This window comes from Dunckerocampus dactyliophorus, chromosome 4 (assembly GCF_027744805.1).
Source record: "Dunckerocampus dactyliophorus isolate RoL2022-P2 chromosome 4, RoL_Ddac_1.1, whole genome shotgun sequence".
In the NCBI taxonomy this organism is placed as follows: domain Eukaryota; kingdom Metazoa; phylum Chordata; class Actinopteri; order Syngnathiformes; family Syngnathidae; genus Dunckerocampus; species Dunckerocampus dactyliophorus.
Genome location: NC_072822.1, coordinates 30103286 through 30113392, shown reverse-complemented (window position 1 = coordinate 30113392; position 10107 = coordinate 30103286).

Here is a 10107-nt window from a genome sequence, read left to right as displayed (position 1 = left end):
CTTCTTTCCTTATCTCTATTGCTGTGTTTGCTACTTTGCTTACGCTGTGTGGCTGTTGTTGCATCCCATGTATTAGGGGTTTACTGGAAAAACTCATTATGCAGGTTTTGGGAGATCCAAAGGGCCAGTATCTTCTGGTCCCAGTGAAGAAGGAACCCTCGACAGTGGAGATGGCCCTGGTGGAGTGAAATAAAACCTTTGACTTGATTGTGGATGTTCATTTATGCTACTTGCTTTGCTTCGTTGTTGTGGCCTCTTTCGAGGCCAAGAGGGGGAATGAAGAGGCAGATTATTTTTACTATGCATAATTAAACATATATTTACATTACTTAGTTGACTTACATTGATATGCATCATAATTAACATATATTCATATTACTTAGTTGATTTGCATTTACATCATGATTTACATCATGATTTACATCACTTCGTAGCTACTTAGGTACCATATGTCACGTTTGCTTGTCGTTCTGCTGCCACCTATCCGCTATGTGTCCACAGTGCACCTCAGCAGGCGAGGGGGGAGCCGGCTGTGAGCAATCTGCATCACCAGTACTGAGGACTCTTAAGCCAGGCAGCGGAGATTTACCAGTTGCTAGATTGTACTCCTTGACTCCTAGATTACCTGCTTCGTGCACTGCTTTGTCCGGCTCCCTGTTCATTACCCTGCTCTCTGGCTCCCTGCTCCTTACCCTGCTCTCTGCTCCTTACCCTGCTCACTGCTTACCTGTACCTGCCTGTTTAGTATTTTTGATCTACTCCTGTAAGGTTTGCCTTCAGTGTCTTTTTGTTAAATACTAGTTTTTGTCCTAACAGCCTTTCGCTGTTAAGTGTTTTTTCTTATTGATACTTACCTTTGCTGGATTTTCCTTGTTTGTACTTTGTGTTTGCTTTTGGACTCTTTTTGTATATTAAATTTTCCTTTTTGTATTTTACACCTCTCTCTTGTCTGCATTGGGACTCTAAACATTTGCCGTGTCCCACGGCTACCCATGACAGAACAATCTGGCCAGAACATGGATCCCGCAGACATAGAACAATTCCGAAAAGCCCTGTCACACCAAGGGCACATGTTTAGAAGCCATGAGAAATCGCTCCAAGGGATCATGGAAGCCATTTCAGTCCTCTCCGCCAATATGGAAGCACTAAATCTACGACTAGGACACTCCGCTCCAATTCCACAACCAGAGGTCGGTACCTCCATTACAATGAGTGACTCCGCTAATGCTACAGCTGCTAGCACACCTGCTGCTCATCAACCTCGTGAGCCTAATATCCCTCACCCTCCTCGCTTCTCTGGTGATTCTGACTCTTTTTTTCTCCCCCCTTTCTCCCTCACTTTTTACATCATTGCTCGTTAGTTTTCGACCAACAACCTACATCTTACTCCTCTGATCAGTCTAAGGTAGCCTTCATAATGAGTTTGCTCGCTGGTAGAGTCGCCACTTGGGCCCTGGCCATAAGCACGTCCATGCCCGCTATTCGCACATCGTTACAATTATTTTTAGAGGAAATAAAAGTGTCTCATCACCCTTTGGCAGGTTTAGAACCCGCCAATCGGTTGTTGGATTTAAAACAAAGAGGACGATCTGTGTCTGATTTTTCCATTGACTTTCGTGTACTCGCGGCAGAAAGCGGATATCCCGATACCGTGCTCCGTGGTATCTTCCGGAAAGCACTCAGCGCCCGCATTAAGGATGAATTAATAGCCAAAGACAATGCTACATCCCTTGATGACTTGATTTTTTTAGTAATTTGTTTGGATAATCGTGTCAAAGAGAGAATCAGGGACAATGCAGAGGAGGGATACCAGGGTCGAACGCCGATATCACATCTAACAACGGAGTGGAGGATTAACGGATTAACCATCAACCTAGATGACGAAGCAACTACTACGGAGGTGCCGTGCAGCTGGGAGGACGACGACTAGCCGCCGAGGAGAGAGCCCGTCGCCGACGCCTGGACCTGTGCCTGTATTGCGGTAACCCAGGTCATCGGCTTCTTCGATGTCCCATCCGTCCAGTTCGCCGCCGAGGATCGGCCCCCAACCTACATGGCCCCCAACACAACTATCAATACACAGTATCGACCCTCCTGTCGCCAGCAGCCAGTTGTCAGCTGGGGATTGTGAGTACTCCAGGAAATAACTGACACATGCAAGAAGGAGTCCTTGAGACGACTCCAGGTCAAGGGGGTTATTACAGGAGGGGGCAGAAATGTGACTGTAACCGCGCTAGTTGACTCGGGCGCAGACGACTGTTCTTTGGATACTTCCTTTGTGAAAAGACATAATATCCAGATGATTAAGTTATCCTCTCCTAAGGAGGTTCTGTCTTTAGCAGCAGTTACGCATCAGACTGAACCTCTTTGTCTGCACTTGTCGGGTAATCACTCAGAAAACATTAGTTTTTATATCATGACATCCCAAGCAGCACCGCTAGTATTAGGATTACCATGGTTTAAGCTCCACCATCCTGCCGTTGATTGGACTAAAATAAATATCGTTAACTGGAGTACGTTTTGCCACGCTAATTGTTTTAGGTCAGCCATTTCTGAGGTGCTCGTCAACACACTCCCGGTAGAGGAGATCGATCTCACCAGTGTTCCTGAGGAATAACATTATTTGAAACAGGTCTTTAGTAAGGACCGCGCACAGACACTCCCACCTCATAGACCATATGATTGTTCAATAGAACTACTAGCCAACGCCACATTACCTAGCGCCAAGCTCTATAATATTTCTGGGCCGGAACAAAAGGCCCTCAAAGACTATATCTCTACTTCGCTAGCTTCCGGTCTCATCCGACCTTCTTCTTCTCCTCTCGGAGCCGGATTCTTTTTTGTTGCCAAGAAAGACAAATCCTTGCGCCCCTGCATTGACTACTGGGGTCTGAAAAGTATCACAGTGCGTAACAGTTATTCGCTCTCCCTCATGGACTCTGCTTTTTCCGCTCTCCATTCCGCACAGATTTTTTCTAAGCTTGACCACCATAACGCCTATCACTTGGTGCGCATTAAGGATGGAGACAAGTGGAAGACCGCGTTTAATACTCCGCTGGGGCGCTTCGAGTACCTCGTCATGCCTTTTGGTCTTACTAACGCCCCAGCGGTGTTTCAGAATCTTATTAATGACGTTCTAAGCGATATGATTAACCTGTTTTGTTTTGTATATCTTGACGATATCCTTATTTTTTCCAGGAATCTACAAGAACACACTACCTATGTCAAACTCGTCCTTCAACGCCTTCTAGAAAATAGGTTGTATGTTAAAGCAGAGAAATGTGTACATCGTGGAGAAGGGTCAATTACGTGCCGATCCCTGCAAGATTCAAGCGGTGGTCGAATGGTCAACTCCTAAAATCAAGGAAGCACTTATAGAGGTTCCTAGGGTTCGCCAACATCTACAGACGATTCATCCGCAATTACAGTTGTAAGGCAGGACCTCTGACGAGGCTTACATCTCTTAAAATTCCGTTTGTATGGACCAAAGAGGCAGAGACGGCTTTTTGTAACCTCAAGTCATTATTTACATCCGCACCAGTTCTCATTCATCCTGACCCTAACCTGCAATTTTTTGTAGAGGTCGACGCATATGGGAGTGGGGAGTGGGAGTCGTCCTATCCCAGCGATCCTTGGTGGATCAGAGGCTGCACCCCTGCGCCTTCTTCTCGCGTCGCCTCACACAGGCTGAGAGGAACTATGATGTGGGGAACAGGGAGCTGCTGGCCATCGTTCTGGCGCTGCGGGAGTGGCGTCATTGGCTGGAGGGTGCTGTACTCCCGTCGGTAGTTGTCACTGACCATAAGAATCTGTCCTACATTTGCACCACCCAAAGACTCAATTCTCGACAAGCCCGCTGGTCATTATTCCTCACCCGCTTCAACTTGTCAATCACTTACAGACCCGGTTCCCACAATGTCAAGCCTGATGCCCTGTCCAGAGTCTTCAGCTCCACGGAGGAAGGGAAGGCACCAGAGACTATCATACCTGCGGCTCGGGTGTCGGGTGCGCTCCAGTGGGAGGTGGAGAAGAGAGTGTCGGAGGCAACAGACGAAAGACCACCAGAGGGTTGTCCTCCAGGTAGACTCTTTGTCCCAGAGAACCTCAGATCAGAGGTACTACAATGGGGTCACACGTCTAAGGTGACCTGTCACCCAGGAGTTAAACGGACATTATGGGCACTGGCACAAAGATTCTGGTGGCCTTCCATGGCGGCGGATGTCAAGGAGTTTCTCGCGGCCTGCTCTGTCTGTGCTAGGAATAAGTCCCCAAACCGACCACCGGCCGGGCTGCTTCAACCATTACCCATTCCCACTCGGCCCTGGTCACACATATCTTTGGACTTCATCACTGGATTACCTGCTTCAAGGGGGAACACGACAATTTTAAATATTGTGGACTGGTTTTCCAAGATGGCACATTTCATCGCACTACCTGGACTACCTACATCTCTGGACACAGCTCGTCTGCTGGTGAGACACATTTTTCGCATCCACGGCATACCCCTGAACATTGTATCAGACAGATGTCCCCAGTTCACCTCCAAAGTTTGGAAGGCTTTCTGTAAGATGCTGGAAGCTTCGGTCAGTCAAACTCCTGGGCTGTGGCAATGACTGCAGCACGAGCAGACTTGGTTATCATCCATCTAAGGCGTGCGCTGTAGTTGTTGGTGGAAGATGACAAACCTGTGCATCTAGAAGCTGCGTCAGATCGAAAGGAGATCTACTGAAGGCCTGTCCTGTTCTCTTGACAGTAAAGGCGCCATTCCGTAGAAGAATGCGAAGTCCAGGGTGCGTATTGTCGATGTTCACCAGGTCCAACTTGAATTTAGACAACCAACGGGAATAGTTGATGTGGTTCGTTGCAAAGAAGAGTTGGATCATTGGAGTGAGAGCATGTGTGAACAGGTCAATGTCATTTGTCCTAATAGCACGTTCTAGATTGTGGAAGTCATGGATGTAGTCAACATAATTAATCCAGAACTGTGCTGTCGCCCCGCGTACTCCAGAACGAGTCTCCTGTGTGTACTCCTCGTACCTTGTAATGCAAGAGGTAAATATCTCAGAAGACTCTACTGCTTGCCATGTCTCCTCATCTGGGGTTGTGTCATCATCTGTAGCTCTCTCAAATGAACGCAACAAAGCTAAAAGTTCTTCATTCAGCAGGCAGAAGGCTGCAGTACCAATTGTATGGGGAGCTAAATGAACAATAAATCTCATTGTAAAGTGGGGTCATATTGGGTATGGTATGACCTTTGACCTATTCTTAAGTGAACTTTCCACCACATTTTCCATTCTTACATTTGTAATTTACATTCAGGTATCCACACTCTACAAATCCCCAGTGGTTTCGTACGTGCACCTTTCATGCTAATTAAGTTGCTAATTAGGCCAGGGAGTCAATTTGGTACATTTTTTATCTGATTTTCCCAAATTTGACCTAGTTAGACATAACAATTTTGGAACCTTTTCTAACCCAGTGGTGCATCTTCACACCCTCTTCATTCTGACACCAATTACAACTTGCTGTGTAATGCAGGTCGAGAGATATGGCCATTTTAATTAGTTTCAGTTTTAATTAGTGACCTTTGACCTCTTCTTGAGTGATCTTACTACCACAATATTCATTCTTATGTTAGTGATTCTAAATCAGACAGCTGCCCTCTACATTCCTGAGTTGGTTTTGTACATGCACCTTTCATCTTAATTAAAACCTTAATTACTGCTAATTAGCGTCATTCATAAGTGATCTTTCCACCAGAATTCCCATTCTTACGTTTCTGATTTGTATTTTGTGTGGTGCCTGAAATCATTTGACATAAAAATGGAACTTGCACCTCTCATGTTAATTAAATCCAGTTTTGGGGGGGTTTCAGGTGGCGCCACCTACCACACCCACCACCTCTAGAGCGTAAGAATGGCAGTTCTGTGTAAGGGCCGGGTAGTACTACACCCCCAGCACCTCAAACCTTTTGCACCTTCCATGTTAATTAAACTTTGGCCAGCTCCTAGACCAGGGGTAGGGAACCTATGGCTCGGGAGCCAGATGTGGCTCTTTTGATGACTGCATCTGGCTCTCAGACATTTCTTAACACCATAAAATGTGTTTATTTTAATTTGTTTTCCTGACATTTTAAAGTAAAACATTACAGAAACAGAAACATTACAAAATTCAAAATATGCATTGTAATGCATTTTAACCCATCCATTTTTTTTTCTAGCGCAATGCCAGCTGTCCTTCCCATGTTTTCCGTGTCAGACACCAAAACTTGATTATTATTGGGGTTGTCCCTCCTTTAATCAAACCTTCTTTAATCAAATAGTCAGCTAGCTAATTGTGAAGAGACAACCCTTTTGATGAAAAAGGAAAAGAAAGAAAGATACGGAGTAGGTCACAAAACCATGCAGCACCAGAAGTTGCATTAATGGTAAAAAGTTATTTATTATTGGTTAGCTTCAATATAACAACATTATTACAAAGAATACATTCAGAGACTGATATTCTAAAATTGCTAGTATTCCTTAAATACTGTATACACACATTTGGTTGTATTCGGTGTTAAAAAATATGATATGGCTCTCACAGAAATACATTTTAAAATATGTGGCTTTCATGGCTCTCTTAGCCAAAAAGGTTCCCGACCCCTGTCCTAGACTATACCTTTAGCAGAGACCAACAGAAAATTGGCACCCAGATTTGTGGGTCCTTACACTGTGGACTCTATCATCAGCCCCTCCTCCGTGACAGTTACAGGCAAAATGAGAAAAAGTAACTCATTCGGCCTGAGCAGGTGTTTAAGCACTTTTTAGGTGGTTCGGTGCTAACTACCCGACCGGGCGTCCTCCGTTCAGAGGTCTTATTTGGACTCACTGTTCTAAAGTTGCCTGTCATCCTGGAGCCAGGCGCACGGCCTTTCATCTGGCCCAATGCTTCTGGTGGCCCTCCCTCCACGGCGAAACGAGTTTTGTGGCTGCCTGCTGTGTCTGCGCCAGGAATAAGTCTTCCAATCAAGCACCAGCGGGGTTGTTGCGGCCCCTTCCTGTTCCTTCCCGTCCCTGGTCACACATTTCTATAGACTTTGTCACCGGTCTCCCAGCCTCTAGAGCACAGGTGTCAAACACAAGGCCCGGAGGCCAGGTGTGGCCCGCCGCATAATTTTATGTATTCAAAAAGAAATACTTGAATGTCTGCTTGTCACCATGACATTCTCACTTCACTTCTCATTTCAAAGCAAGTTATCCATCAATTTGTTAGTAAAAATATAATAATCAAATGCACGAGCAATTGTGTAATAATATCATGAGGTTATATTCATATTTCTATTCATATATACTGACAGTTATAAGTGGCCCTCCGAGGGCAGCCGTAACTGCGATGTGGCCCTCAATAAAAATGAGTTTGACACCCCTGCTCTAGAGGGTTTACTACCATACTCACCATTGTGGACAGATTTTCTAAATTCACTCACTTCATCCCCCTCCGCAAGCTTCCTTCCTCCTTGAAAACTGCCAGACTTCTTGTCCAGCATGTGGTTCAGTTGCACAGCATACCACTAGATGTGGTTTCTGACAGAGGTCCTCAGTTCTCTTCGGCTGTGCGGAAGGCCTTTTGCAAGTCCTTGGGAGCCGCTGTCAGTCTTTCCTCGGGCTACCACCCCCAGTCCAACGGCCAGACAGAGAGGGCCAACAAAGACCTGGAGTCAGCATTAAGGTGTTCTGTCACCTGAATCCTACGTCCTGGTCACGGGATCTACCCTGAGCGGAGTATGCACACAATACCCTGGTGTGTGGATCTACTGGACTATGTCCCTTTCATGTGGTCCATGGCTTCGAGCCTCCGTTGTTCCCCTCCCAGGAGTCTGTTTCCACGGTGCTGTCGGTGGCCCCCGCCCTCCGCCGGGTCCATCATGTGTGGCGGTCCAACCTGGGCGGCCCTATCCCGCACCGCTAAGCGCAACCAGAAGTGGGCGGACCGCCGTCACAGGCCGGCATCTAATTACCAGCCAGGACAGAAGGTATGGTTTTCGTCCCGTGATCTATCTCTCACTGTGGACTCTAGGAAGCTGGCCCCCAGGTACATTGGACCTTTTGATGTAGAGCGGATGGTATCGGACAGACTCAAGCTTCCCGCCGTGCTCAGGACCTACCCTGTTTTTCATGTGTCCTGCCTGAAACCTGTGGCTTCCTCTGACCTCTCTCCTCCTCAGGTGCCTCCATCTCCCCCCCGGCTGGTGGAGGGTCATCCCGCCTATACAGCTAAGACAATCTTGGGTGCCAGGAGGCGGGGCAGGGGTGTCCAGTATCTCATTGACTGAGAGGGTTATGGTCCTGAGGAACGTTCCTGGGTTTCTCAGTCGCTCATCCTCGACCCCTCCCTTTTATTGATTTCTACCGCAAGTTCCCCGACAGGCCAGGCAATCTGCCGGGTGACGTCCGTTGAGTTGGGGGGGAGGCGGGGATACTGTCATGTCCTGCCGTGACATCTGCTGGTCTCATACACAGGTTTCTGTATTGTTACCAGCAACCAATATTGCTTCTCTCTCAGATGCTGGTTCACCTGAACGGAGCTACGGGATGAGCTCAGCTGCGTTCCATCCACTCAGCCTTTTAGTCCACTCAGCTGCAGCAGCACGGCGTGTGATTATTCCTTCTAGCTGACGCTTCACCCTACGAGACTCCTGTTTTATACCTCCGCTTGTTCCATGCGTAGTTTTCTGTCTTTTGCTCTCCTCCTGCTATTTTAGTTGCTCATCCTAGTAGCCCGCCTGACCTGCAGGTAGTTTTTTGTTACTTCTCTTCTCTTTCGCGATGCAGCTCGGACTGTATAGAGCACCGTCATCTTCAGTTTGTATTTTTGTGGTTTTTGCCTTATTATATTAAACATTTTCCTCCCATTCCTACCTTACATGGCCTTCCTGGTAAAATATGTAAACGTAAAAATACAAGTGCCAAAGACGAAAGCAGTGTGTCATTTAGTAGAGAACGGGAACAGAGCCACAAGCTGAAACTATGAATGCTGCACTTCAGCCAATGAAGAACTTTTATTTCCTAAAGATGAAATATTTTGTTCAGACTGTTACTGTTGCTAATTTTTTAATGGTCTTCGACATATTCTAAAAATAAAAATAATGAATTATTAATGAGTTATATTAATAGATATTACACTAATTTGCTCTGGCACGTATAACACAATGCTTATATAGTGTCTTTCCATTCTGGACAAGTTTTTATGTCTTGTTTTATCTTGAAAACTTCCTGTTCTACTGATTAGGTTGTGTTTCCTCTCTGATGCTGAACGGTGTGAGGAGCCTCGTGTCATGGGATCTCGCAAGATTACTCGCTTCTTATTTTTTTGGCATGTTTGTCACACTTAAATGTTTCAGATCTGTTACGATGCGGCGTGTGTGTCTGGACCCCAGATGCAGTGGCGAGACGTAGAGGAGGTTTGTAGGAGTCTTTAATGGACAAAAACGTGAACAAAAGGCAATGGTGAAAAGTTGCACCATGGGAAACAAAAGATAACCTGGCAGAGGCAAGTAGCTGCTGGAGGCACAATGCAAACAGATGAGATGAAGCTCTAGGGTTTGCGTAGTTGGCTCAATAATCCGACATCTCACAGCTAGCAGTACTCGGCATCAATAGGTCGGTGGTAATGGGAGTCAGGTGCGTCCAGCAGCTCCGCCTCCCACCGGGAGTGAGGGTCTGAGGAAAAAGAAAACAGGGAGAAGGCAGGAACCAGAACGAAGACTTGAGAATGTAACATAGATCATCAAACAAATTTAAATATTAGTCAATGACACCACAACTGAACACAAAATGTAGTTTTTAAATGAAACATTGTACTATTAAGGGAGAAAAAAATCCAAACCTCCATGGCCCTGTGTGAAAAAGTGATTGCCCCCCGTTAAAACATAACATAACTGAGAATAATTGAGATCTCTCGCTCTGGAAAAGGTTATAAAGCCATTCCCAGGATTGGCCGGTCAATCAAAATTACCCCAAAAGCTGCAGCAACAACACATCCAAGAGGTTACAAAACACCCCACAACAGCATCCAAAGAACTGCAGGCCTCATTTGCCTCAGTTAAGGTCAGTGTTCATGACTCCA